Genomic DNA, 25,504 nt, shown 5'->3' on the forward strand with positions numbered 1-25,504 from the left:
GAGCGAGTGACTCCTAGCTGTCATCCCTTTGTTCCTTCTATACGCTTAGCAGGGCAGAGAAAATCATATAAGTTGATTTAGCACCGCCTGTAACCAGGAACTTTCTTCTCGTTTACTTATACGAAAACAGAGGCAAGCAAGGAACATGGATAATATATAAGAAAGATTACGAGAACAGCTAAGAACTGTACAGTAAGCGAGCTCAAATGAACCACAATAAAATGTCATAAATGGCAGGAACAGGCTTTACGGTTAGTGCACACAGTCCGCAGTCCGCCTTGTCCGGTGGTCCGAAGCGCGATTTTTGCTTGCCGCAGACAAAGCGGTTCATGGCTCATTAAGAATGGACGTGTGGGAATTGCTTATATACGCACTTTGCTCTTTTAAGGTTTTGGAAAGAACGAACTTAACAGACCTTGCGCTGGCCCTTTCGTGTGCTTTATGCGTTACCGCCTGGTGCCTCTATAAAGGTTCGGATACACCGGTACCTTGCGCTATAGTCTTGCGTTTGAAGGTCAAATGCCCATGAGCTGGAAATTTGGTACGTAGTCGACGCGTATTCAATGCTTAGGGCTATCAAATGCTGCCCCACGAAAGTAATCGAACAATTAGTAAATAGTAATCAAATACTGTAACGTTGCTTTCCCCTCCCTGCATTTATTAGCACCGCACCAATACAGTAGACACAATGAGTTGGTCTGGTTCTTTCAATTAGTCTTCTGGAGCCCTTCACACGTTGTTTGTATTCATCAATGATTACTTTTCAAATTTTCTTCAGTAATCTTCCGTCGTTTTCTTGGGAAGACATTTGCAGCACGACATTGAAAGCTCTCTCGATGTGCGCGCTGGCGAGAAGGGCTGTTTTGTGACGTACCACAATCTTGAGCGCAAGAATTGTGGTTACTCAATACCGCGGTGATAGGATTTGGGCCCTTTACGAAGTGCAGAGCTTTATTGTTGCTGTGGCTAGAGGAAGGCGTACCCGGTAGGGCTAGCGAACAACTGAGTCGTCTGCAGGTGATTCCCTAGCATTAACGTTCGAAGTGGCCATCACTGTCGAACCATATAAGTGCAGTTTATATTTACCGACTAATATCTATTGAACCTTCTCCCGGCTCCCTTCACTCATTACTCATATTTTTTTGCTTTAACTAGTAATTATAACAGACACCAGGAGACATTCACGTTCCCTGAAAAGGTGGCAAATGTGTAATGTAATTTAACATAAAGCTGCAAATTGCCCCTAGAGGAGGAGGAGGAGGAGGAGGAGGAGGAACTTTATTATTGCTTTATTATTCCTGAGCCCTAAGAACACTGCTCGTGTATTGCAAAAAGATGTGTGTATGAGTCACATATATTGGAAACTATCATGATATAGTACCATGAAAACTACTTGCAAAAAATTAACGCTGTGATTGGAGCTGAACTTATCACCACAGGGATAAAAAAAGCTTTAGGTCACACTATCGTCACCGAAAGCAGACCGTATGAGCCTATGCCCCCTTAATGAGGAGCGCGACAGTGCTCAGTAATTACACCTCCGTTATTTCTTTATTTTTATAAATGACATTACAAATAAAATTGATTGTAAAATTAGCTTCTTGCAGGTGACCGCTTAATGCATTTTCCTGTCCCTTTGGACACGGTAGTTAGCGCCAGTTATGTGTGGCCGGCAGTAGCTTATTGCGTGAAAACTATAAATGTAAGTGGTTTTTGAATAACGTAATTGAACTAGAGCGAGCGCTATATATATATATATATATATATATATATATATATATATATATATATATATATATATATATATATATGGGGATCATGCCTTAAGAAACCAACAAAGACACCAAGGACCACACAGGGGAAATTGTACTTACCAATTGAATTTGAAAATAGATAATAAAACAACTTGCCGCAGGTAGGGAACGATCCCACATCTTCGCATTGCGCATGCGATGCTCTAACCAACTGAGCTACCGCGGCGCCGTTTTCCCATCTACTTTCTTGAGTATTTATGTTTTACTACTAGAAATAACTCTGGGAGTGATAGCCAGCGCCACCACTCACGAACCAGGCGCCACGAGTACGTGATCTTCTTGGGTGAAGGCAACTGGTCAATAAACCCACACATGCTACCTGAAGGCATCAATGTTGCCGGATTCGAGACCCTCGTTATGTAATGAACGAGAAGAAAGGGGGTTAACAGAGGGGCCCGATGTTTATTAATCGTATCCTAAGAATCCAACAAACAAAGACGACAAGGTGGCATAGGCGTGCACGCGCAACCACCAACATTGGGGAAGCTACTTGTACTTACTAATTGAATTAAACAAATGACAAATTAATGGAAATGAAAGTCGCTCAAAAGAAAACTTTACGCAGGTAAGTTGGTAAGAGCATCGCACGCGTCATGCGAAGACGTGGGATCGTTCCCCAGCTGGGGCAAGTTGTTTTTTCATCCACTCTCATTTCCATTATTTTTGTCATTTCTTTAATTCAATCGGTAAGCACAAGTAATTTCCCCTATGTTGTCCTTGGTGTATTTGTTTGTTGTTTTGCGAGAAATGGAATGGCGTTCCAGTTCCTTTCTTTAAAAAAAACGTCGTTTGATGCATTAAGCACAAAAGTAACTGTAACGCAAATGCATTCCTCCTCAAAGTTCGGGAATTAATATCTCGAAACTGGTGTCATCCTGAGAATTCATTCCAAGTGGATCCGCCTTGCGAAATCTACGGCTATAATTTGTAAACTGCAATATAGGCCATAATATAAGTAGTTAAAAAGTTAAGTGGTGAATGTTTGTGAATTAGTCGATTACGCATTTAAACTTTTTGTGCAAGTATTGTGCGCCACTTCGAATATACCATCTCATGAACTAGAATCGGGCTATCTGCCACAGGCAACCTTTAATAATTTTTGAAAGCGTACGATAAAACAACCTATATATATTACGTTCATAGTGTTGCATTGAGCGTTAAAACTAAGTTATCAACTTTTTCCAGTGGTCTATTTTCATAACGAAGTTTGATGCACTCCAGCGTGATACTGTAAGATATCGTGCGAGATGTTCCCAGAATTATAGTGCCACTTTTTGAAGAGGTTCACATTCATCACTTGTCACGAAACGCCGAGGGTGCTTTGAATATATAAATGGTATTGATTGGGGTAAACTGAGAAACTGCTAACGCAATATTGCCACGTGTTAATGAAGCGGGAGATTCGAACACTGCCAAAGGCACGACTTCAGTATTTTTATTAAGTATCAATCTAGGCGTGATAACGTATGAAAACTCAACATTTCGGAACCAAGCGGTCCAGCGTACTCTTGACGGGTGAGATTGCGAAAGGCCGCAGCGGTGCCTATAGTATTTCTTTTATGCACGTTTATGATGTGCCGTGCTCGCAGCACGGCACATCATAAACCTCAGGGAATTGTACGCTGGGGACAGTTTTACAAAAACTGTTGATATTTATGCTCACTGTACACTGTCCTTTCTAACGCGACAGCGTTACAGTTTCCCTATCGCAGAAAATCCGGCGTTGGCATCCCGCGTCCAGCGTCGACTGTCCTTTCGCGAGAGATTATTACGAACCACGCATACCAAGCCACGTGGGCACTCAGTGTAGCGCAGAGACGTTTCTGAACTAATTCAATTTCTCAAAGTAAAAAGCGTTAGAAAAACTCGTGATGTACGACTTAAACACAACCTACAGATGTGATAGCTTCGGACTGTAATTTGAGTACACGAGAAAACGTAATTCTGTTACGCGGAAACTCAAACGCAAAACCCTGTTCCAGCGTTGCTACCAGTCAGAGGGTGACACGCCCGGTTCCTTCAAACAACTCCAGATGGCGGTTACCGCCGAGCATCCGCGACCCATGCAAGAGGTCGCGTTTCTACCAGATAGCATGGAGTGCCTCGATGTCCTGCTTGCCCGGAGCGGCGGGAGAGGAGGACATCGATGCACCCTAAGAAGGGTCGCCTTCGTGCATTAGGTTGTCCGCCACCGTTTCCCGGTAAACGTTACGGTTACATAATCTGCAGTTGCCGGGAAGCGCGAGAAGCAGTCATTGACCTATCAATGCTATCGCGTTCTACTCTTAAAGGCGGAGCTTACGCGTCCTTCAAACTTTTTCTTTCTAAATCAGAGCACTCATTCGCTTATTTGGCAAGCACTTTTATCAGTATTTTACCGTAGTTCCCCGCTCCCGCCGTTACCTTTCACAGTTCATCGATGTGATGAACTTGCTATAAGTTTATTTAATGATGCTTTTAAGCTCGCTTTATTCAGTTCTTCCATGGATTAGGTTGTCTTCCAGCTGGGCAGCTGTTCTAAATACAAACAGTATCACTCGGGTAAACATTTGATGACAGGAACCACGGAAGTTGCAACCACGAAAGTTTCACTTAGCCCGTGAGCATTAAGGCGGCAAAAAATAAAATAAATAAATAAATAAAAAACGAGGACGCTCAAGCTTTGCCTTTAAGGGCGGAACGCGACAGCATTCATGGATCCCTGACTGCATCACACGCTTCCGGGCAACTCAGCTTCTGCAACCGTAATTTTTACCGGGAAACGCTGGCGGCGAACCCTATGTACGGAGGCAAGCTTTCTGGTTGAAGAGCGGGCTCTTGCATGGGTCGATCTCTTGTTATTGTTTCACAGTTTTAACGTTTCAGTCTGAGAAGAGCTAACATAAAAGGCATGGACTGTCGATGCTTTCTTATTTCTGACATTTGTATTTGGGCTGCCATTCTCAAAATTTCGAGGATAGCTTTGTAAAGGACGTAAGCCAAGGTTTGAGCAACTCTGGTGGTAAAAAAGCAACTTTAGTGCCGAATAAGAGATGCGAGGTTCGGGGTGATTTTCCCGGCCGCAGCCGCCGCGTCCACGCCTACGCCCCCTACGCCGTCAACGGATACTCTGCAACAAGGGACCCTAGACACTGTCGAGTTAAAACCAGAAGAAAGCGTCATGTTCCGTCTGCTGTCGACGTGGACACTTTTCAGTGTGCGCCCAATTCAAGCGGTGCCCTTAGGTAAACACGGGGACGCAGTTGCTAAAATGCTGAACACATAGCTGTGTGTTTGGCGAAGGAAGGCACCGCGGGTACTTCAAAAGTCAAACACTGCTGCGTAAGTGTACGATGTATCAATATCGTGAAGGGAACGTTTCGTTATTTTTTATACTTTGATATCTCTGTCTTTTAGTTGTGTAAAAGAACTGTTTATTTCTCACGACCATATTGCTTCCGAATAAACAGGAGCGATGTTGTTTATGTTGCTTTTACTGCGATAGCAATTAAATGGACACTCTAGGCGCATTTCTGCCGTCGGCGTGGCCGTGAGGTTCCGTATGAGTGAAAGCGTGCGAGGGTGAGCCGGCTAACGGCGGTTTAATCTCGCGTGCGGGAGTCTATGGCGGGAGCGAGGAAGGTGGCCCGGATGCGTGCCCCCTCCTGTGGCGCGCGAGGCAGGGGGTAGGACGAGGGAGGAGGGGCGTTCATCTCCGACGGCTGCTATGGTGCCTCCAGGTCTTCCTTGCCCGTCGCTCCGTACAGAGTGGAGACAACCATGGCGTCTACTACGGCGTTGGCCACGCGAATCGCGGACACCGCAGTAGACGCTTTGGCGGACGCCGTATAGGGACGCGTTTCCGGCGCTCGTGTGTCTTGAAAGTGATCTGCGACGTGGCTAAAGTGCGTGACCATGCGGGCCTCATCTTTAAAGCAATCTGCGATGTTTGCAGAGTGTGCGTAGTGGCGGTACTAAGCTTCGTATGTGCTGTGCTTTCGACGTTTCGTTCGCGCTGAAGCGAGACATGCATGAAGGTCAATTCGCTTGCTGCTGCCGTGATTCCTCACTCCAGAATTTTGGCAGCGAGTTTCCGCTCTCATCGAGCGAGCTGTGTTTTATGTTTACCTGTGCATGCGTGACGCCGTGCTGGTTAACTTAGTTAAAACACGTTGGCGGGTTAGTTGGTTTGGATTCATGATAGAATGTGTAAGCGCGACTGAACAAGGACGTAGAAAGAAGGAGACACACAAAGACAGTGTTCTCTCTGTGTGTCTGTTCCTTTCTATTTCAATTTTTTTCTCGTTCAATCACGCTTACACATTCTATTATTGTTAATTTAGTTAGTAAGCGAACGTTTAGAAGTTTATACGACCGATAAAGCTACTATCCTTACTTCGTACAGCTATATACTAATTTGGTATAGCAATCGGTGCTCCGCCTTTCGGGCGGAATTGCGAAATTTTACCTATCATTTTTGTGAACGCGAACTGGAAATCACGTGGTTAGAACCACAAGACAAGTAATTCTATGCCACTTCTGACATATGACTTTTATTAGGCCCACATTGTGTATCACCACATTAGAAATTTCCTAATGACATGGATTGGGCGGAGCGTGTCCTTTCAGTGGGCCGCTGTTTGTGTTCACCTACGAGAAGTGTCACACACTGAAACCAGATGCACAAAAATCTCGTTAGGAGAGATTGAAAAAGTCGGTTGAATAAATAGAAGGATGTCGCTCAGATGTGCAGTTTCAGAGAACGTTGTGCTGTTTAGAAATCTGCGAATGTTAGTACGCGATCATTCTTGCATTCCTACCCCATTAAGATGTACCAGCCGCGGTCGGAGTCAAGCCGGTTCCGTCGAGCTGAGCATCCTTCGCGGCAGGTTCCGATAAAAAACATATGGTGCAAAGTTTAGGCCCTAGAGGACGCCACAACCCTGCCGCCGTAAAGGCAAATCAAAACCACGGGTCGAGGTACGTCGCGAAGGGCCGCGCATGGCAACATAGCTTGCAAAAACTTCAAAAGAGGCGGTTCTTCTTCGCCGAGCCCAGACCGGCCAGCTTCTGTCGCCAGCAAGGCTACACCTCATCAACCCGCACTGATACCCGAGCCCTAAGTGCCCGGCATGCCCCGCCAGAGGTACGGCCTAACATCTTCTGTGGAGCTGCTCTGCCTTTGGCACGGTCCGGGAAAGGACACTACGCTCCCTGGGCGGGAACCGACCTGGCACCCTGCAGGAGTGGCTCGACCCGCCATCGCACATCGGGCTCAAGGACTCAGTCCAGCTTTGGAGTGCTTTTTTTGGACTTTTTCAGGGACAAGGAAGGACCTGGTTGCCTCTTTGCAGAGCCGACCTCGGGACCACTCCACCTCGAGGAAGAAGAGAGCACCGGTCCCCGTCCCCAATAGAGCACCCCTTCTCTGCCGCAAGGCTTGGCCTAATAAACGCAGAAATAAAGGCGTATTAAAAAAATTTAAGCTGGCACCTGGCATGGGGGAGCCGAATCCAGAACCTGTGCATTAGGCTCGCGTTGCCCTAGTTGTGCTGCGGCGACGGCTGTCAATTCGTCCCCTGACTTGTGTATTTATGTTTACTAGATCTCGCCCTGGGGAGTGTTAGGCAGCGCCACTCAGAGTCATGGTCGGTGGATGTGGAACATCTTTCTTGCCTCATGGCGTCACGTAACACGTGAACTTGGGAGAGCAGCCACGTGGTTAAAAAACCTTCGTATGCGACCCAATGACATCGAGGCTGCCAAAGTCCAGACCCTCGCTGTGAATGAACAAGAGAAGAAGGGAAACCGAGGGGCTCCTTTTCTTCAATGAAGCCAAGGAAAGCAACGGGCAAATTAGCTGTGGTTGAAACTGAAATGTACAAAATATTGAAGAACAGGGTAATGAATGGAGGTTGCGAGTTTGGCTCAGAACTTCCTTCACACCACTGCACACCGCTAACTCCGCGATGTTTGGCAAATGAAGGATCAGAACACGCCAAGGCACGGTGTCATAGAGGCGAGGAGAGTCTATTGAATAAAATGCGCGTGTTATGGAAGCTTGGGTACAATGCGCAAACCTTGTTTTTTGTTCTGTCCTATTTTCTCATATTCTTCGCGCTCATCTCCTTCAACAGAAACGAAGAGGAACGGAAGTTTTGGCAGTGACAGCGGTATAAGTGGTAGAATAAGTGCAGGTGGAAAAATTGTGCAAGCGGAATGATAAACTACGTGTAACTGGAAAGCAACGACACGTCGGAGCACTGCCAATTTTAAAGCGAAAGCTTTACTGGCCGCAAACTTGCGATTTTGCCGTGGCCTTGCTCCGAGGAGGCACATGACGTCACACCACCTAGTCGTTGCGTTCGCCTCCGCTCACTTCGCCAGCTGCGTCGCATGCCTGATAACATGTCGGAGGATTGAAAAGGAGAGCTCGCATGCGCAGCAACTACAGTTGAGGCGGCAGTATGGACGGCGACAATTCCAATAATCAGGAGGAGGCCTAGAATCTACATCGGAAAGAGATGAAGAGGAAACAAATCGCCCAGGAAACAGACGAACAGCGCGCCGAACGCCTGGCTAAACGCCGCAACATAGCTAGACGACCAGACTAACCTGGACTTTCAATCAAGATTAACCAAGGCTAACCATGCTATGCCTTAGCTTTCGCTACGTACATCCTGGCATAGCCGAGCTATGCCACTGCCAATTTTTTTTGTTAGCTTATGCGAAGCTTTCACCGAGCACCATGTAAGTCCAGCGGCGGCGCTATTCTGGGAACGCCTTCTCTCCATTCTTTGGAATTGTTTATAAATGTTTACTGCAACGCACAAGCTTTTTGAGAGAAACAAGATAGTACTCATTAACTCATAGTACTCATCAAAAAATTTAATCTTCCCTGTAGCCACTACATTTCCCACATCTTATTGACCCTACAACTGCTATTGATCGTTCACAATATTGGTGTTCTCTATTATCAGACTTTTTTTAGTGATTCCCACTAATACCCTTTGAATGAAGTCATTGTTGTTGTTGAGTACTATGAGCCATAACGCTGGCTGTTGATTTCATATTGCAAACATTGCCATCGCCTCGCAAGCTCTCCTTGCCTTGAATGTTGCTCGGCCTGCTCTTATGTCTTGTGGACGCTTGGCTTAAATGAGGGTTACGAGCCTAATACAGGGGCCCTGTAACGTGAAACTATTTCAATATGTTTTTATTCCAATCTCCTGACGTCAGATTTGCGTCACCGCCGACGCAAGCATTGGACGGTGACCCGCAGGGTTTTCTGAACAGACCAATCAAATGCTCTCCTTATGTATAGGAGGTCACTTTTGTTTGCTTTAAAAACGAATAACATTGCCTACGCTGAGCGGCTTGTCTTATCTAATTGGCTAACAAGAGGCGAGGAGCACGCTCAAGTGGAGAGAGATTCAATGGGGCCGAACTAGTGCACTGAAATTCGATGACCGCATGAAGAGGGTGGTGCCGGCGTCTGCGATTGGTCCGTTTTCCCTTACTTGGCTTGACGTGGCTGGCCGAAAGTTGCGGCGGCATGCAACGGAAAGTTAAGAATGCCACTAAACATATCCTCAGCAGAGAAGAGTTGGCAGAGCAAGGTCATAAACATGCCAAAAGTGCTCGATAACGTTACATGGCCGCGCAAGATGTTTTATTGTACGCAAATAAACCCATGCTCTCCGGCAGGTGCGAGTAGCCAGTGCCCAAGCGATAGGCGGCAGCCATCTTTTATTCCTTTTGGAACGGAGCAGCCTGCGGCTATTCAGAAGAAAATTCAGTTTTAACGCGACAGCGTTAGGGAGCTCGTGTCGAAAAAAGCCGGTGTCGTCGGCATCGGTGGCGTTGGCCGTGAGCGGAAAATCTCGGAAAGGAATTCATAAATATAAACAACTTGCAAGATGGGTTAGGTGGGAATTTAACCAGCGTTTCCGGAGTGTGAGACGGAGACGCTACCACTCAGCCGCGAGTTCGATGGTTGAAATCGGGACAAAAGCGCCTCTAGTGAATGCGGTGTTGCCTTAGAAACGTGCCGTAAAATGTTATACTGCGGTGTATGTCGTTAATTATGAGCACGTAAATTACAGAAGTCGCAGTTAAACGAGTAGTGAAGTGCGTTTTCGCTACGTTTCTTCTGCGCAAAGCCATCTTGCGGCAAACACAGAAGACCCCCTCCTTGCAATGTATGGCGCTGCCCCGACATGTGGCGCGCCACTCGCCCGCTTCTCCCTTTCGTCAAGAGCATGCCGAGCGAATGAGTGGGCGGTGTGAACGGGGTGCGATAAAGCTATCGCGTTCCACTCTTGAAGGCGAAGCTTAAGCGTCCTCCAACTTTTGTTCGTCATATTAATACACCTTTAACGCCTACACGTCACTTTGACGCGGGGAGTTTTCGCGGTTTTGTGACGTCGCGTGAGAGGCAGGTGAAGTGGGCGCAGCCCGAAAACTTTTGACCAATAGCCAAGCGCTAATGGCGCTTGGCTATTGCTATCGCGGTTTTCGTGACGTCGCTTGACAGACCGGCGAAGTAGAGGTGGTTCAAAATGTTTTCGACCAATAGCGGAAGGCTGATTGCAGAATTAGAATAGAAAAGTTTGGAATAGCTTTAGATTATAGCGTCCCAGTTAACAATCTTTCTATCTTGACGCATAAGTGGTTATTTACCTACTCTCCGCGTGTTTGCCTATGTTAGCATGCAGCATATATCTTTGAAAGGAGCAGTGCAAAAGATGAAAAGAGCGAGTATCAAGCAAATCTGCAACATGTGTTTTCCAGAAACAAACTGTTAGCGGCTTTTTTACTAACTCGGCTTACAATCTTCTCAAAATAGCCTTACAACATATTTATGCACTTAGTGTTCGAGACACAGTCAATGATATGTAGGGAGGCTGCATAAATATTTCCTTGAATTGTTATGTAAAAGGAATGCCGACTAATTATATATCCATGCAACTTCCTTTTGCGCACTGTTTAACGAATTATCTGACACCGAAGCCACAAAGATTATCTCTCATATAAGAGCTGTTTTCCATGGGGCGGTAATCTTTGCGAATAATTAGTTACACGGCCTAAGAACACGAGACAAGCAATAAGCAATGAGATTTCAGGAATACGCGACTGGAAATACTCGGAGCGTCAGTACACAGCACGAGATTGAATCACCATCTAACTCTGACCGATATGCGACGATGTGTATAGTGCACAGCCGGCGGCATCGGCATCTGTTGGGCTGGCAATGGCGGCAATTTAAACGAATGGTCACTCTTGCCTGGGAATGTCTACGAATGAAATTTCTTACGCAGAGCTTCCCATTGCATCTACATTTGGGAATTCAAAAGCCAGAATATCGTTGATGCATGTGGTCCATTGTCTGCGGTCGCCCAGAACAGTATACCTCCATGAAACGAGAAACGTTCCTGCGACATATTATATGGAAATGTCTTGCGCTGCAGCATAACTGAAGAGCCTGCTCAAAGTCAATCTGCCGTGTATGCATCGCGACTCCATTTCCTTACCGTGAGTGACAATACCGCATCGCTGTATAACACAGGCATGAGCGCAGCAGCGATTTATTATGGAAGCTACGCCTTTGTTGTCGAGCCATCGTGTGACAGTGGTAGATGCAATAAGCCAGCTCGCAACAACTACGCAGCCGCGCAGGTGCTTAAGTCGTGGGAAAACGTGTGTTGGAAAAATAATGAACGTGGATATAACTACCGCTGCGGAACATATTTCGGATTATGGAAATATCTGTGAAAATAGAACATGTGGGAAGTCAGTAACCCGTTTTGTTCCGAATTTAGTTTTTGGAGTAACCAAGCTATTTTATGCAGAGTAATAAGGAAATGAAGATAAAAATAGGAATAAAGTTCCAGGAGCAGCTTTTCACTGTATGCGACATCCATCTGTTGCCAATTCATTATGCTACGAGAAGCCTCGTGGATCTTCAACGTGACAAATCGTTGCAAATTATTCAAACGCTGAACGCATATGCCATACCCAAGACGTTTCACATGCCATAGGTGGCACGTTCCAAAAATGCCGCAGCGTGGTACGGCTTCGAGAAAAGTAACAATCTGCAGTACTAAGTTACATTAACTAATATTGAGAGTTGCTGACCTTCTGATTTCTCAGGGTAATCTCGGCTTTCATTCTCCATGTTGGATATTCCTCGTAAAGCAACGTCCTACTGAAAATGTTAGACCAAACGTGTTCATATGCCCGTTCAGCTGCAACTGTGGAACAAGTGCTTATTTGGTTTATCAGTGAAAAACAAGGCTAAAGGCAAGAAAGGCGCATCTAAAGGTGTCAGGTGCATCTTGCTTTCTGGAGTGCCCATACGCGCCGTAGCAAAACGCTTCCGTGTAAAGCTGAAGAAAGGTGGGATGGATCACTCACAAGAAAAGGCAGACATACATAAAATTGGCGTTACTCGAACGTGGAAGATTGATAAAGGGAAAATGAGACGTCCATCCAATCGTGGCAATTGCTACAAAGGAAACGCTTACGGATTCCTGGAAAGAAAAGCCTCGCAGCTGAAGAAAAATTCGTCCTGGTCCGGGACTTCAACCCGAGACCACCGCCTTTCCGGGGCAGCCGCTCTACCATTTGAGCTAACCAGGCGGCTAGCAGATTGTAGCGCGAAGTCAAATTTGTGAACAACCCGAAGCAAAGGCAAGAGTTTGACATAATAGTTCTGCGGAAATCCGCAAAGTGGAGAGAAGTCATTAATAAGGGGAAGATGAGACATCCGCCCAATCGTAGCAATCGCTACAAAGGAAACGCTTACGGATTTCTCGAGAGAAAAAGCTCACAGTTAAAGGAAAATTCGTGCTGGTTCGGGACTCGAACCCGGGACCACCGCCATTCCGGGGCAGCCGCTCTACCATCTAAGCTAACCAGGCAGCGGCGAAGACGAATTCTAAGCTAACCAGACGGCGAAGTCGAATTCATCAACAAATCGAAGCGAAGGCAAGAGTTTGGCGTAATAGTTCCGCGGAGACAAGATTGAGTCTGAAACTAGGAAAAAATAAGGCAGACAGTGTTGGAAAAAGGGGCAACGAACGGCTGTTTCTTCGCCGTACGTGCTTGCGATTAACCTTTAACGAGCCATAGAGCATATGACACCGCTGAAAGCGTCGCCGACCGTAAACGCCAGAGAAAGATGCGAAAAGATATCATGTTGTTGTTGGAGATGGAGAAGGAAAGCGTCTTCGAAGCACAATGGTGCGGAAGAAGTTCTCTTTTTGGTTCTTAGCCTTTCTGTGTGCCTTCTGTAGTCGTTCCATTGTAGCTTGGCACAGTCTGACATTGAAGCCCTCAGGAAGAAAGGTAGACAAAAAAAGAAGAACCCACAGAAAAAGGGAGAGAAATGAGAACGTAGCTATTAGCGTCCCGTCTCGTACAATGCCGCAGAGTAAACATGCCTAGGCAAGCAACACAGCTACAGGTTCACTCGTTAACTCGCCAGTTCACCTAACTAGCCTTTTGTCCGGGAAGTTGGGCGGCACGCGCTGACATGACTGACTTCTGCAGGAATTTTCTTTTGTTAACGTTTTATTCCTCCTCACATTACGGCCTCTATGCACGCACCGCAGGCTCACGTGGTTGGCTTGTATAGGGACTTTTTCCCCCCTCTGCGATGATTTACTCCTGTTTTAGATCAGCGAGGCTAGAGCTATGCGAGTTCAATAACCGCAAGGACTTTACTTTTTTTTTTCTTATGAGCCGGTCGGCTAAGAAGCGCGCTGCACCGCGAAGACAGTGCAAGTTGATGAGAATAAATGTGATCATAGATGTATATTTAAATAACTGACCGCTTCACTCTAATTGATCTTATACGAACATGCGCCCAACCTTCAGCCGAATTATGTTTATTTTATGTTTGTCAGTTGCCTCACTTGAAATTAAGATTCATAGAGATGAAGTAAACAATAAACTGACTGATATTCCATGATAGTGAAAATACCGTAGGCTTTAACGTTAGAAACTTTGTCCTTTTTTGCTTGCTTTCAGACATTACACGTTAAGTTGAATGCAATAAGCATAAAAATTAGGGGTTTGCGAACATTCTCATTCGAGAGCTCACCCCGTGTTCGGTATGGTCGAATATTCGTTTCTTTCGAATACGCAAAGAATAATATTTTCCAGAGTCCCAAAGGAAAGAGAATGACGGATTTTAGAACAGTTTCGAATGACTCTGCTGCGGAAAGATGCTGCTGCGCAGAGGCAGCAGTTACTGGGCAGAATGCACGGGACAGATATTACAGCTGAGTAACTTTCAATATTGAAGATTTATTTTATTGTCTCCCCCCTCCCCCTCAAAAGAAGCCCAAGACAAAAAGCTGCCTTGCAGCAGCTCGACGTGGCCCGGGAAAGGGTTGTACTAGCTGCAGCTGCAGGAAAAGGGTTGTACAATTTTTGCGCACGTCGTAAATCAGCGTATAACACCCAATGCAGCATTAGAATCAAACAGAATTCTGAAGCAAAAGTAAAAAGTAGGATATACTGCCCATAGAGAAGCAAAACCAACGCTATAACAGAAACAGAACAAGTGAAGAAACTGTCATTCAACACTGTGATATCGTAAACTAAAGCTTAAACTATCTACGTATATTTCGTTATGTTTAGAGCAGAAAAAAAAGAGAAGTTCTAGCTCAGGTTTAAGCACATCACACCCGAAAGAAATTGCAGAAAAATGGTTTCCTTTTCATTAGGTTCACATTTTTTGTGTATCATTTGTTAGGATTAAGTGTGTTAGGAAGCAAGAAACGCAACATTTGGGAGCCATACTTCGTGCAGAGTCGAGGTAGATTTCATTTCTCTTTGCTTCAGGTGCTTGTATGCGCGTACGTTAGTGTCACTGATGAAAGTTGGATTATGCATTTAGCCCGAGGTAAGCTCAAGTTGTTCATCGCACGAAGTACGTTAAATGTAAGCAGTTGATGCATGGGATACATTTTATGTTTCATACACAATGGTCTGGTATGAGCTATGTAATCTGAGACAGAAATATATAGCTTATATGCAGTTTGAAAAGAAACGGACCCCAGACGCTGCCCTAGGGTACTTCGCCTCTAATGGATTGGAAATTGAAGCTAAAATCATCAACATAGACAGATCGCTGCCGTTTTTCAAGGCATAACCTGATCAGCTTAAGCGAATTTCCTCTTATAGCGTATGCGTAAAAATCATCTACAAGAATCTAATCACTACTACAGTCAAATGGTTTGCTAAAATAAAGAAAAGCCGAGTGTTATAAGCTTATTTTCCATGTTTCGCAAAATCAGTTCTATTGGTTTAGGTAGCGTAGTTTCTCTAGGTAAGCTTTGTCTGAAACGGAATGGCGAATCTGCAAATAGGCGATTATCAAAGAAGAAAATTTCCAAACACTTAAGCAAATGTTTTTCAAGAGGCTGTGAAAAAATTGGCTAAGTAGATAATGGTCGAAAATTGCTCATGCCATGTGTCGCCCCGGATTTATGGATAACAATCAGTTTAGCTAGCTTTAGCCTGTCTGGCAAGGCGCAGGAGAATGTCGAGGTTGGATACATACGAAAAGTCAGGTTTAAGAAGGTCACCTACAAATTTAACTGGCTTTACTGACACACCCTCTGCGTCAATGCTGGAACTATTCTTGAAAGCCATCAGTGCAATAGGAATTTCTAATGGGTGGGTAGGGAGGAAGAAAAAGGAATTAGGTGTCTGTGCAGAAGTTAGGCAGGTAGAATCTTTGTGGTAGTCTGTTTTAGAGGTTCCAGTAAAGTGTCTCTTAAAACTGTCAGCTAGTTCAGTATCCTTTAAAGGTACGCCGTTCATTATGAGACATAGAGATTTTGAAGTTTTAAGCATGTTATTGAGTTTGTTTATTGTTTTCCAAACTAATTCACATCACAGAGCTCGTTTTTTTCAAATATTTTTGCGTAATATTTCTTACGCTCCTTACGCAACTTGCAGTTTAAGTGATTTTCGAACTTTTTTAATGGAGTCAACTCGACGAAGTCTCAGTTGGACAAACATTTTTGATATATGTTGCGTTTGTTTTTTATTCGTTTATAATGATGCGGTCTAATCCATGTCTTTCTCATTTTTTTAAGATAGGCATTTTGCGGTCTACGGGAAAGAACAATGACATATTTCACGAAATTTGTTGATGAAAGCAAGCTGCACTGCTATGAGTAGAAATTTCGGACCAGTAAGCATTAATTATCATTTCTCTAAAATTCATTACCAAGAGAAAACGTCCATGAAATATACCAGAAAACACCTCTCTTTTTCTTTGAACATCCAGAGTTCGTTAATAATGAATAGTAAAGCATGTATACTGCTTGCATTAGTCCCTGCGGGTATGGCTCTCCATCACACGATGTGCCAGTAGCATACCAAGTGAAGTTATGCTTAGCGCAACGAAATATTGCAATAACTCAGATATGAAAAAAAAATCACGAGGCTTTATTGAGACGCGCATCCTATGAGTACTTCAATATAATCGATGTTGTTGAAAACAGTACTTTCGAAGATAAGGATTTGGCCGGTCAGAACAAATGCTTTACTTTGCCATGAGGCTATAGATATAATATCGATCTGAGAGCGAAAATAGACATTAGTTTCTAGTAAGTGATGTGCGTTGAGGAGGGGGGAGAGAATGATTTAAAAACGTTTAGAAACAAGCCAACCAGTCTATATGTTGGGTATAGGGGTGAAATTGCTGATACTTAGCGCATGAAAGCGCATGAAGGAATGAGGCAATAGGCCAGTTAAGTATTGCAATTGCGGCTCGTTCACAACGAACTGCGGTCATTTTATCCTTGCTTAGAAAAGAAAAAAAGTCAGCTGAGAAAGCGGTTTGCCATAAAGCGCTGGCTGTTAAGCGACCGTGCGGTGCTGTTTATATTCTCTTCCACTAAATGCACGGGGAATCACCGCGCTACACCCCGAGATTTCTAAGCGGCACGAGAATGCATTACTTCAGCCTTCTAAGCAGCAGTATTATTCTGTATGAGGAGCACCAGAGCTACCGCCAACGAAATAGCCCTTTTACTCGCATACCCGTCTCTATTTCTACAATATCCAAGGGCTGAAGCATCTACATATCGAAGTTTTCTCTTGTTCCTATTCCATTTCATGTTCTGGTTTATTTCGTGATACGAAGGTGTACCGTAAAAATGCGCGTGTAATGTGTATTTTTTACTCAGATTTTAGCATCTGCAATCGGCCCTTCGTATTATAGCGGAAACACATGATTTTCAACCTAAATCTGAATTTCCGGTTTCTTATCACTGCTGTAGCCCTACTATCCCACCACCTGATACGCTATCGTGCCACGACGCTGACTTGCGCCACTCGCCTTGTCAGGATCAGCGTAATCGCACAATCTAGGAACCGCGGAAGCAATATTCAGCTACGACGACAACTGAGGGGCGAGTCACCATTATATAAAATGTTTTCGCCGATTGCGTTCAGTACAAACCTATTTTGTGTTGAGCCCTTTGTTCGGGTTTGCTATCTTCTTATTTTCCTAAATATAGTGTTATACGCAGTTACAGTCGAACGACCTTATAATGAAGTGATTGGGCCGTCCAAAATCATTCGCTCCACAGGTCCCTGCGTTGAAAGGTCGCGCACTGCACACCTCATAATAGAACCGGAACAAAGTTTTTCCTAGTTATGCAGGTCATTTCGATGTAGAGGTGCGGAGGTGCGGGACTGTACAGATTTGTTTTCTCTAATTTGCGCTGTCCTGAATTGTTACGTCGCATTATATTTCGGTCCGTATTATACTCGGGTCTTTACGGTATTGTCAATTTGTCTCCGCAAGCGGGAAAACCCTTCCGAAAAGCCCTATAGCGATGCTCACGGCCCAGTCTTCATGAACGGCAACACGGCGTCCCATGCTTCAAGTGGAACGGCGGGAGGCCGAACTGCATACGTTGCTGGAAAGCCCGCTTTTTCTTAATGGTGGACGCATTGTGGGCAAACTCCCGCTTTTTCTTCAAGCGAATATGCTTTTGCCTACCGCTCTATGCGGGAAAAACCACATGTCATTTATCCCTGAGCACACCTGCGCCCGCATATATTTTCTGTTTGTTTAATTCTTCTGGAATAACGATCCATTACTCAATTTAGCTCGGATGTCTGCGCCGCTGAACATAGCTGGCCACTTCTTTTCATTCTTTCGTGGTGCTTCTGTTTTCAGAGTCATTATCCTGTTTTTTTTTCTTCTTGATTGTTTCAGGGAAGTCGAATTTGCGTCATGTTTCCGAAAAGTTATGGGTTTTGATTAAGCTGCTTCTTACCGCACTAGTGCTTAGCCCTCCGCATCGCCAATTCATATGAAAAAAAAATGTCCGACGTTTACGACACTATCAAATGCAAAATTTTAGCGCAGCTGTACACGTGTTTTCTTTTCGCGATATACTGGGGCAAAGGCCTTGTGACCGAGATCACCGCACCCACTGCAAGTGGGCCAGTGCCGTCAGCGCCTTCTCAGAGGGAGGGGCAGTATGGGAACGCTGGCATGGTGAGCGGCGTCGGAACCAGCTGTGGAAGAAGACGACGACGACGACGAAGGCGAGTAGTGCCACGAGCGTATTCGCGCGGTTACGCTGTGGGACGACGACGCTCAACCCAGGAACGGGCACGTAGAGCTGCGCTCTAAAAACCTATGTCGCGACGTTAGAAGCATGCATAATATTTCGTGGACTGGTAGTGTTGCAACTGTACACTATCCCGGGCACCATATTGTTTTCCGCGCAAGCTTAGTTCGTGAAATCGGCGGTGTTTGTCTGAAGCCGCGAAGCAAGCGAACAAGGAAGGCGCCGGGGCCTCCTTGCGCGCTCTGGTTTGCCTGTAAAGTTCGTATGCACATTTGATTAGCACTGCGGGCAACGGCAACGCGGAAATTTGAGGAAGAACATTGTTAAGCGTCTTTCGTGCTCTCTAAACTGCCATTTTGAACACGAAGTCCTGCGCGCATGTGCCTGAAATTGCGCTGCTGAAATGTTTGCTGTCAATGGATAACGAAAAAAAGTTATGAAGAACCAACCCCGCTTACTATTCAAGAATACGTTGACCGTGCATAGGGAGGTGGTTATTTGCGGCACTATATTGCGCTCTGTTATGGGGGGCGCTCCACTTTACTACCATGCCTTACGCGTACCCGCAAGACCAGCCGGTACTTCGAGCTCTTCTTCCTCGAGCAGCGCCTTCTGAATGCCGTGCAGAGTCTGCCACAGCCTCTGATCGCAGACGCTGCGGGTCTCAACGACAACGTCTCAAAGCTCTAGCTGTCACGAGGGAAGAATGCTTGCCTTACCACCGCGCCACCAAGTGGCACTGAACGGCACCACCATGCCAGTCTATACTATACTGTTCCACAGCACTGTTGCGTGCGGTCGCGCTGGCTCTATCTTGTAAGCAATCTGCTTTAGGGGCACTGTCTATACTCCCTTGCATACATAGCAGTCAACACTGTGGAGCCTATAGAAACTTGTGGCAGTGGCTTCGTTCCCAGTTGGATATAGTTCGATATTTTTTGACCGCAGTGCTCAACTATTCTTTATATAGGCTCAGTATTGAATGAAACAACTTTTAATCCTCAGAAACAAACACACTGCGGCATACTGCTGCTAATGAGTTGTTTTAGATCATTTTTATTTCTGTTGTTCCTTCTGGGTTTTTATTTGCAGCCCGTCGCGAGGAGCCTCGCGTGCATGCTCGGGTGAGTGAATGCTGTTGGCGCGCAATGAAGCATGGACGGAACGCGCGGAGTGATAATTTTTCTTTACCTAACTGCTTGCGTAGCTTCCATAGCGTTGACAGCTGTGTACTTGAACGGAGTATAGGAGGGCCGACGGCTCGTAGCTTCCTTTTGTTTTTCAAAACTAGAGCATGTATCACTCTAGCCAGAAGTAACGACTATGATTAGTGATCGTATTTTGTAGCTACTGGCGGGACGCATTGAGTAGCTCCATAATCGTGCAGCAAGAATACATAATTTTGAATTGCCTTTATGAGATGTGTAAATAAGAGTGAGTGGTCAGCATGCAAAGGAAACTGCACGTGTCGCGGAGACGTTACGTGCACGCTGCGGGCTATTCCGGCTTGTTAAATAAAGTTGCACGTAAAATTGCGGTATCGCTAGAATCTTCGACAGTTATGGCTATGTCCGGGTAAGTGGCCAGCACGCCATTATGATGGATATCACGTGATCTGTCGCGGGTGCCAGGGCAAGCATGCGACAAGGAGCCCGGAAAGCTGGCACCTCGACGGTCGCTCTTTCCTTGCGCGCCTAGTATTGGAGGTCACGTGAGGTGGTGAGTTTCGGAGGCGCGCCAGAGGTTAAATGCTGAAGGGAATGGCAGCAAGGAAAGTTCGATTAGGGACTACCATGCGCGATCCTTCTGCTTCAGTTACTTGTTCTCTCGCCTTCTTCGGGGAAAGAAGAAGAAGACCACAGTGTCAACACCGGCTCGCGTCGGGCTCCGTAGTTTCGTGAGTTTTTTATGGTGTTTTCAACAGAAAACGACACGAAACGCTTTCACCAGCTTCCTAACGTTATAAGGACCGCATCGACGCCACCCCCGTGGAAATCCGACCACCGAGGGCCCCAGGAGGATTCTTGAAAGTTTCGTCACCACGGGTGAGCCGCTAACCCTAGCCGGCGGCGGCAGCCGCTCGCTTCGCCGACGGGGATTCCCGCGACGGCGCTTGGCCTAACCATGGTGAACGAAGCGACTACGATCGTTGACCCCCTCCATACAACTTCCGGAGGACACGAAGAAGAACGCATGGACCAGACTACCGAACCGGTGAGCCAAGAAACTCTGTACCATAGCACTGTGAGAGAAGATCTCAATTGGCAATCCGTACGAACACAAAAGCAACGCAAGCAAGAAGCCTTGGAGAGGCGACGCGGTAGTGTGAAGCCCCAAGACCCCGAAACTACCACTAAGACATCAACAACGCGGAGAGTCGCTAGACCTCCGCCGCTTCCGAAAAATGACTACAAAATAATCATTCGTCCAAACCAAGGTCTGCCATTAAGAAACGTGCTCACTCATACACTTGCACGAGCGATCATTGACGCGTGCCACAACGAGTTCACGGATGACAAATTCATACTGAGAATCAACCCGCGATCCAACATAGCCATCCTATCGACCCAGTACGAAGAGGTCGCCGAAAAAGCAAGACACATCCCCACCTTAACGCTTAGTGGCAGAAATCACGCAGTGCGCGCATACACCGCTCAAGGAGAAGGCGCCCTCAGAGGAGTGGTACATGGAATACCGTTACACACAACCACTGAAACCCTCATGGCCCACCTCAGAGTGAGAACACAAGGCGTGGAAATCCTTACAGCCAGGATGATCGGTGCCACTCAAAGTGCAGCGCTTACCTTTATTGGTCCCCATCTACCACGATTTGTGTACTACTACGGAGGTGAACTCCGTTGCTACCCATTTAGACCGACGCTCCAAGTCTGCAAGATCTGCAGGGAAAAGGGCCACCGTACCGACGTGTGCCCAAACCCAGACAGACCCATCTGTAGATTGTGCGGATTGCTTAACCCAACCGACGGACACAAATGCGAGATAAACTGCGCCTCGTGCGGGGAGGCCCACCCAACCGGTGACCATTCGTGCAAGCAGCGACTCAAACCGGTTCGACCCCGACCCACACCATCATCAGCCCCGATGAAGTCGAAAGCCCCACGATGGTTCGCCTCGGAAGACGAAGAAGAGACCTACAGGGCGGACACTCACGGCCGGCCGGTCAATACTGAGGAACGCTCCCGCTCCCAATCCCGCTCCCGTTCCCGGTCAGCGAGCCGCGAGCATCGGGCACCACCGACACCCAAAAGGAACCCGTCGCCTCTGGCAAGGAAGCAGAAGCCTTCATACGAGGTAAGCTGGGCGGAAGTCGTCTCTCCCAAGCCACGAAACACATCCACACCGATCGCACAAAATCCAGAATACCAGAGAGTCATTGAGGAAAATAGACAGCAAAAACAGCGTCTAATCGACTACGAGCACAAAATCGAAACTTTAATGAAAAGAGTAGCCATGCTTGAATCGGCACACGCTGCGACCTGTGAGCGATCGCCACAATCTCAATTACCACAGCTAAGCACTCTCACCGGACATCCGCCACTACAAACACAACTGCTCCCCTCCCCCCAAACAACACAGCCAAAGCAGCCTCAGGCGCACTCACCGTCTGAGAGCAACCTGGTAACCCAGGACCAAATGCAACAAGCACTGCAACAATCACAACAACAAATAATACAACAAATACAGCAACAATTTCAACAGTTCTTTGAGGAATTCCAAGAATTAAAGAAATACGTTAACGAATCCCTAACCAAGGAACCCAAGCGTAAACGAAAAAGTAGCAAAATACCCTCTCAGACAGATGACGGTAGCATGCTAACTTCCGACACAGACAGCACAATACCCTCTAAGTCCCATCATGGCCCGTAAACCTCAAATGGAAACCGAAAGCATCACGATCTGGTCTTGGAACTGTAGGTACATTAAAAGCAAGCACGCATCCCTCTCGCTATACGTACAGGCGGCGCTAGTACCCCCGGATATTATCTGCTTGCAAGAGGCGGGAGAGCAACCGAAGCCAATTATGGGGTATAAAATACAGTACGACCCCAGCTACCGTAGGGTGGCCACGCTCGTCCGCAAAGATTTGGCAACAACCCTCACAGTGCTCCCCGGTGAGGAAATCCCACATCTCATCACCACGATATGGCCTGTCAAGAAGGGAAGACCTAAACAAGTCGTATGCGACGTATACAGTCCCCCCCGCGACAGAAAGGCTGACTTCGCGTCATCGTTCCGGCACCTACAGGGAATGCTGGAGCACCGCGATCGCCTAATTATAACCGGAGATTTCAATGCAAAGCACAACACGTGGGGTTACTCGACAGCAGACACCAAGGGCGCCAAGCTCTTAGAAGCCATAGAGCGCCACGAATACACACTAATTACAGTACCAGGTACGCCTACTCGAATAGGAAACAGTGCCAGCAGGGACACGACTCCTGATCTCACCATCACCAACGATACCGTGGGAACAAGCTGGAGGGTCCTAGACGACTCACTGGGTAGTGATCACTACATTATCGAAATCACCAGCGCCTCGGCCAAACTACGCCGACCCCTAGGGAAGGCCAAAATTACAAATTGGCCTAAGTTTAGGGAGAGGCAACAGCTCGATTTAGATACAAGTCTGCCCTTCCCGGAACATCAAGGCCGCTTAACTACGATCAAGGAGTGGGCCAAACGCATCAAAGAACTATATGACGCCAACACTAAAGTGTACCAAACCGATACCGACACGCCGGCAATCGACAACCATCTAATACACTTATGGGAAGCATGCAGAGGCCTCACAAGAAGATGGCGCAAACAGAAGCTAAATCGCAAACTTAGACTTTGGATTTCAAACGTCACTAAACAGGCCAACGATTATGCCCTGAAGGTTCACAGGGACAATTGGCGCACGTTCTGCGATTCGCTTAAAGGCACGCTAAGCACCAAAAAGACATGGAACATACTCCGCAGCATCATCGATCCTTCAAACACCAAAACAGAAACAAACACAACCCTACAAAAACTCGTTGACGAATATCCGGGAACCGAGGATGAACTCATACAGGAACTCCAGCAAACGTACACGGGAATCCGGACCGGGCATCCGAAACCATACCCTCAATATCCGGGAGCTCCGAACGAGATACTTGATGCACCCATCACGTATGCGGAGGTATACGCGGCAGCACAGAGCTTCAAGAAAAACACGGCACCGGGTCCCGACGGGATCACCAACGCCATCTTGAGAAACCTAAGCGATGAAACCCTGCGAGCCTTTACAAAGCAGCTGAACGAAGAAATATGGGCACCGGGCGGAACATTACCCGAGGAATGGACTACAGCTCACATAGTCCTTATACCCAAACCAGGAAAACCGCGCAGGCTTGATCAATTACGACCGATCTCGCTTACGTCTTGCCTAGGCAAGCTTCTTGAACGAATTGTACTCACTCGAATGGAACAACACATGGAAGAACATGGACTACACCCCAATTGCATGTACGGATTTCGGAAAGCCATGTCATCACAGGATGTCTTCCTCCTCCTCAAGGAAGAGGTCCTCAACCCACAACCGGGCAGCAACAACAACATACTCCTAGCCCTCGACGTAGAAAAAGCATTTGATAATATAGCACACGAAACCATCCTAGATGGCCTCGCCGCCATAGGATGCGGAGAGCGAGTATACCATTATGTCGTGGCTTTTCTCAGCCACCGCAAAGCTCGCATCGGCATAGCAGGCGTACAATCAGACATATATGACCTACCGCAGAAGGGTACTCCGCAAGGGTCAATATTATCTCCTTTCCTCTTCAAAATCGGACTTAGAAAACTTGCTTTACAACTGGAAAACATCCCAAAACTCGGATGTGCCTTCTATGCCGACGATATCACTCTATGGGCAACCAAGGGTTCATACGGCGACAGAAAAAACACGTTACTCACAGCTATCGGATACATCGAGTCATACCTAACCACAGCAGGAATGAGGTGTGCCCCACACAAGTCGGACTACCTTCAAGTCCGGCCTAAGCACACTAAGGAACATCGAGCCCCGCCAATACATCTCGAGATTGCCGGGCAACCTATAAAGCGCGTCCCGACCGCACGCATACTAGGTATGCACATCCAGGAGAACAACGGCATAAAGCTAGCCTCAGAGAAATTAAATCACGTTATAAGAAGCACCTCATCACTCATCGCCAGAGTAGCGCGCAGCAAAGATGGTTTCACAGAGGACGAAACCTTAAGACTGGTACAAGCCCTCGTCATCAGCCGTGTCACGTACGCGCTACCGTATCAAGTGAAGCGCAAAAGCGAGACAGAACGCATGGACACTCTTATAAGAACCGCGTACAAAACGGCCTTACAGCTACCGTCAAGCACAAGCACAAAGAAATTACTAGCGCTAGGCGTATACAACACCTTTGAGGAGCTAGCAAGTGCCACGCTCATAGCGCAGAGGGAGCGCCTCAACAAGACTCAACAGGGAAGACACCTTCTTCAACGGCTAGGGTACCCGCTGACACCTCAGTACTGCAAAGAAGAAACACAACTCTTGCCTAACCACATTAGAGAGAACATTGTAGTAGACCCTATCCCCAAGAACATGCACCCCACCCACAATCAGGAAAGAAGAGCAGCGCGTGCCCGCATGTTGCACAAACGTTGTTTCAGAGACCCGGATACGTACTACACGGACGCTAGCCCGTATCCCTCGTCGCCACGTTGCGGGCTCAAATACACAATCGCGGTTGTCAATCAGGGGAACCTGGTAGCCTCAGCCTCCATCCGCGCCACATGCAGCGCAGCAGCAGAAGCAGCAGCAATCGCTCTCGCACTTCGCGACGCTGAGAGCAAGGGAAGGTCCGCCCGTGTCCTTACTGACTCACAAGCGGCTTGTCGTTTATACCTGAATGGAACACTCCCTATACAAGCCATTCGAATCCTTGGTCGCACACTACAATGGACCCATGGTATCGTCTGGTGCCCCGGGCACGAAGGCCTGCGAGGCAACGAAGAGGCGGACTGCGCAGCTCGAGGTCTCACTAGCCGAGCGGCAGACCACACCGTTCTTCAGCCCCC

The 25,504-nt window shown here is 46.8% G+C and overlaps 1 non-coding gene across 1 annotated transcript; it reads right to left on the minus strand.

Moving 5' to 3' along the window:
* Positions 1-1,907: 1,907 nt before the first annotated feature.
* Positions 1,908-1,980, minus strand: TRNAA-CGC (transfer RNA alanine (anticodon CGC)). Its single transcript has one exon. It is a non-coding gene; the product is annotated as a tRNA-Ala (tRNA).
* Positions 1,981-25,504: the final 23,524 nt, after the last annotated feature.

This window comes from Dermacentor variabilis, chromosome 4 (genome assembly GCF_050947875.1).
Source record: "Dermacentor variabilis isolate Ectoservices chromosome 4, ASM5094787v1, whole genome shotgun sequence".
In the NCBI taxonomy this organism is placed as follows: Eukaryota; Metazoa; Arthropoda; class Arachnida; order Ixodida; family Ixodidae; genus Dermacentor; species Dermacentor variabilis.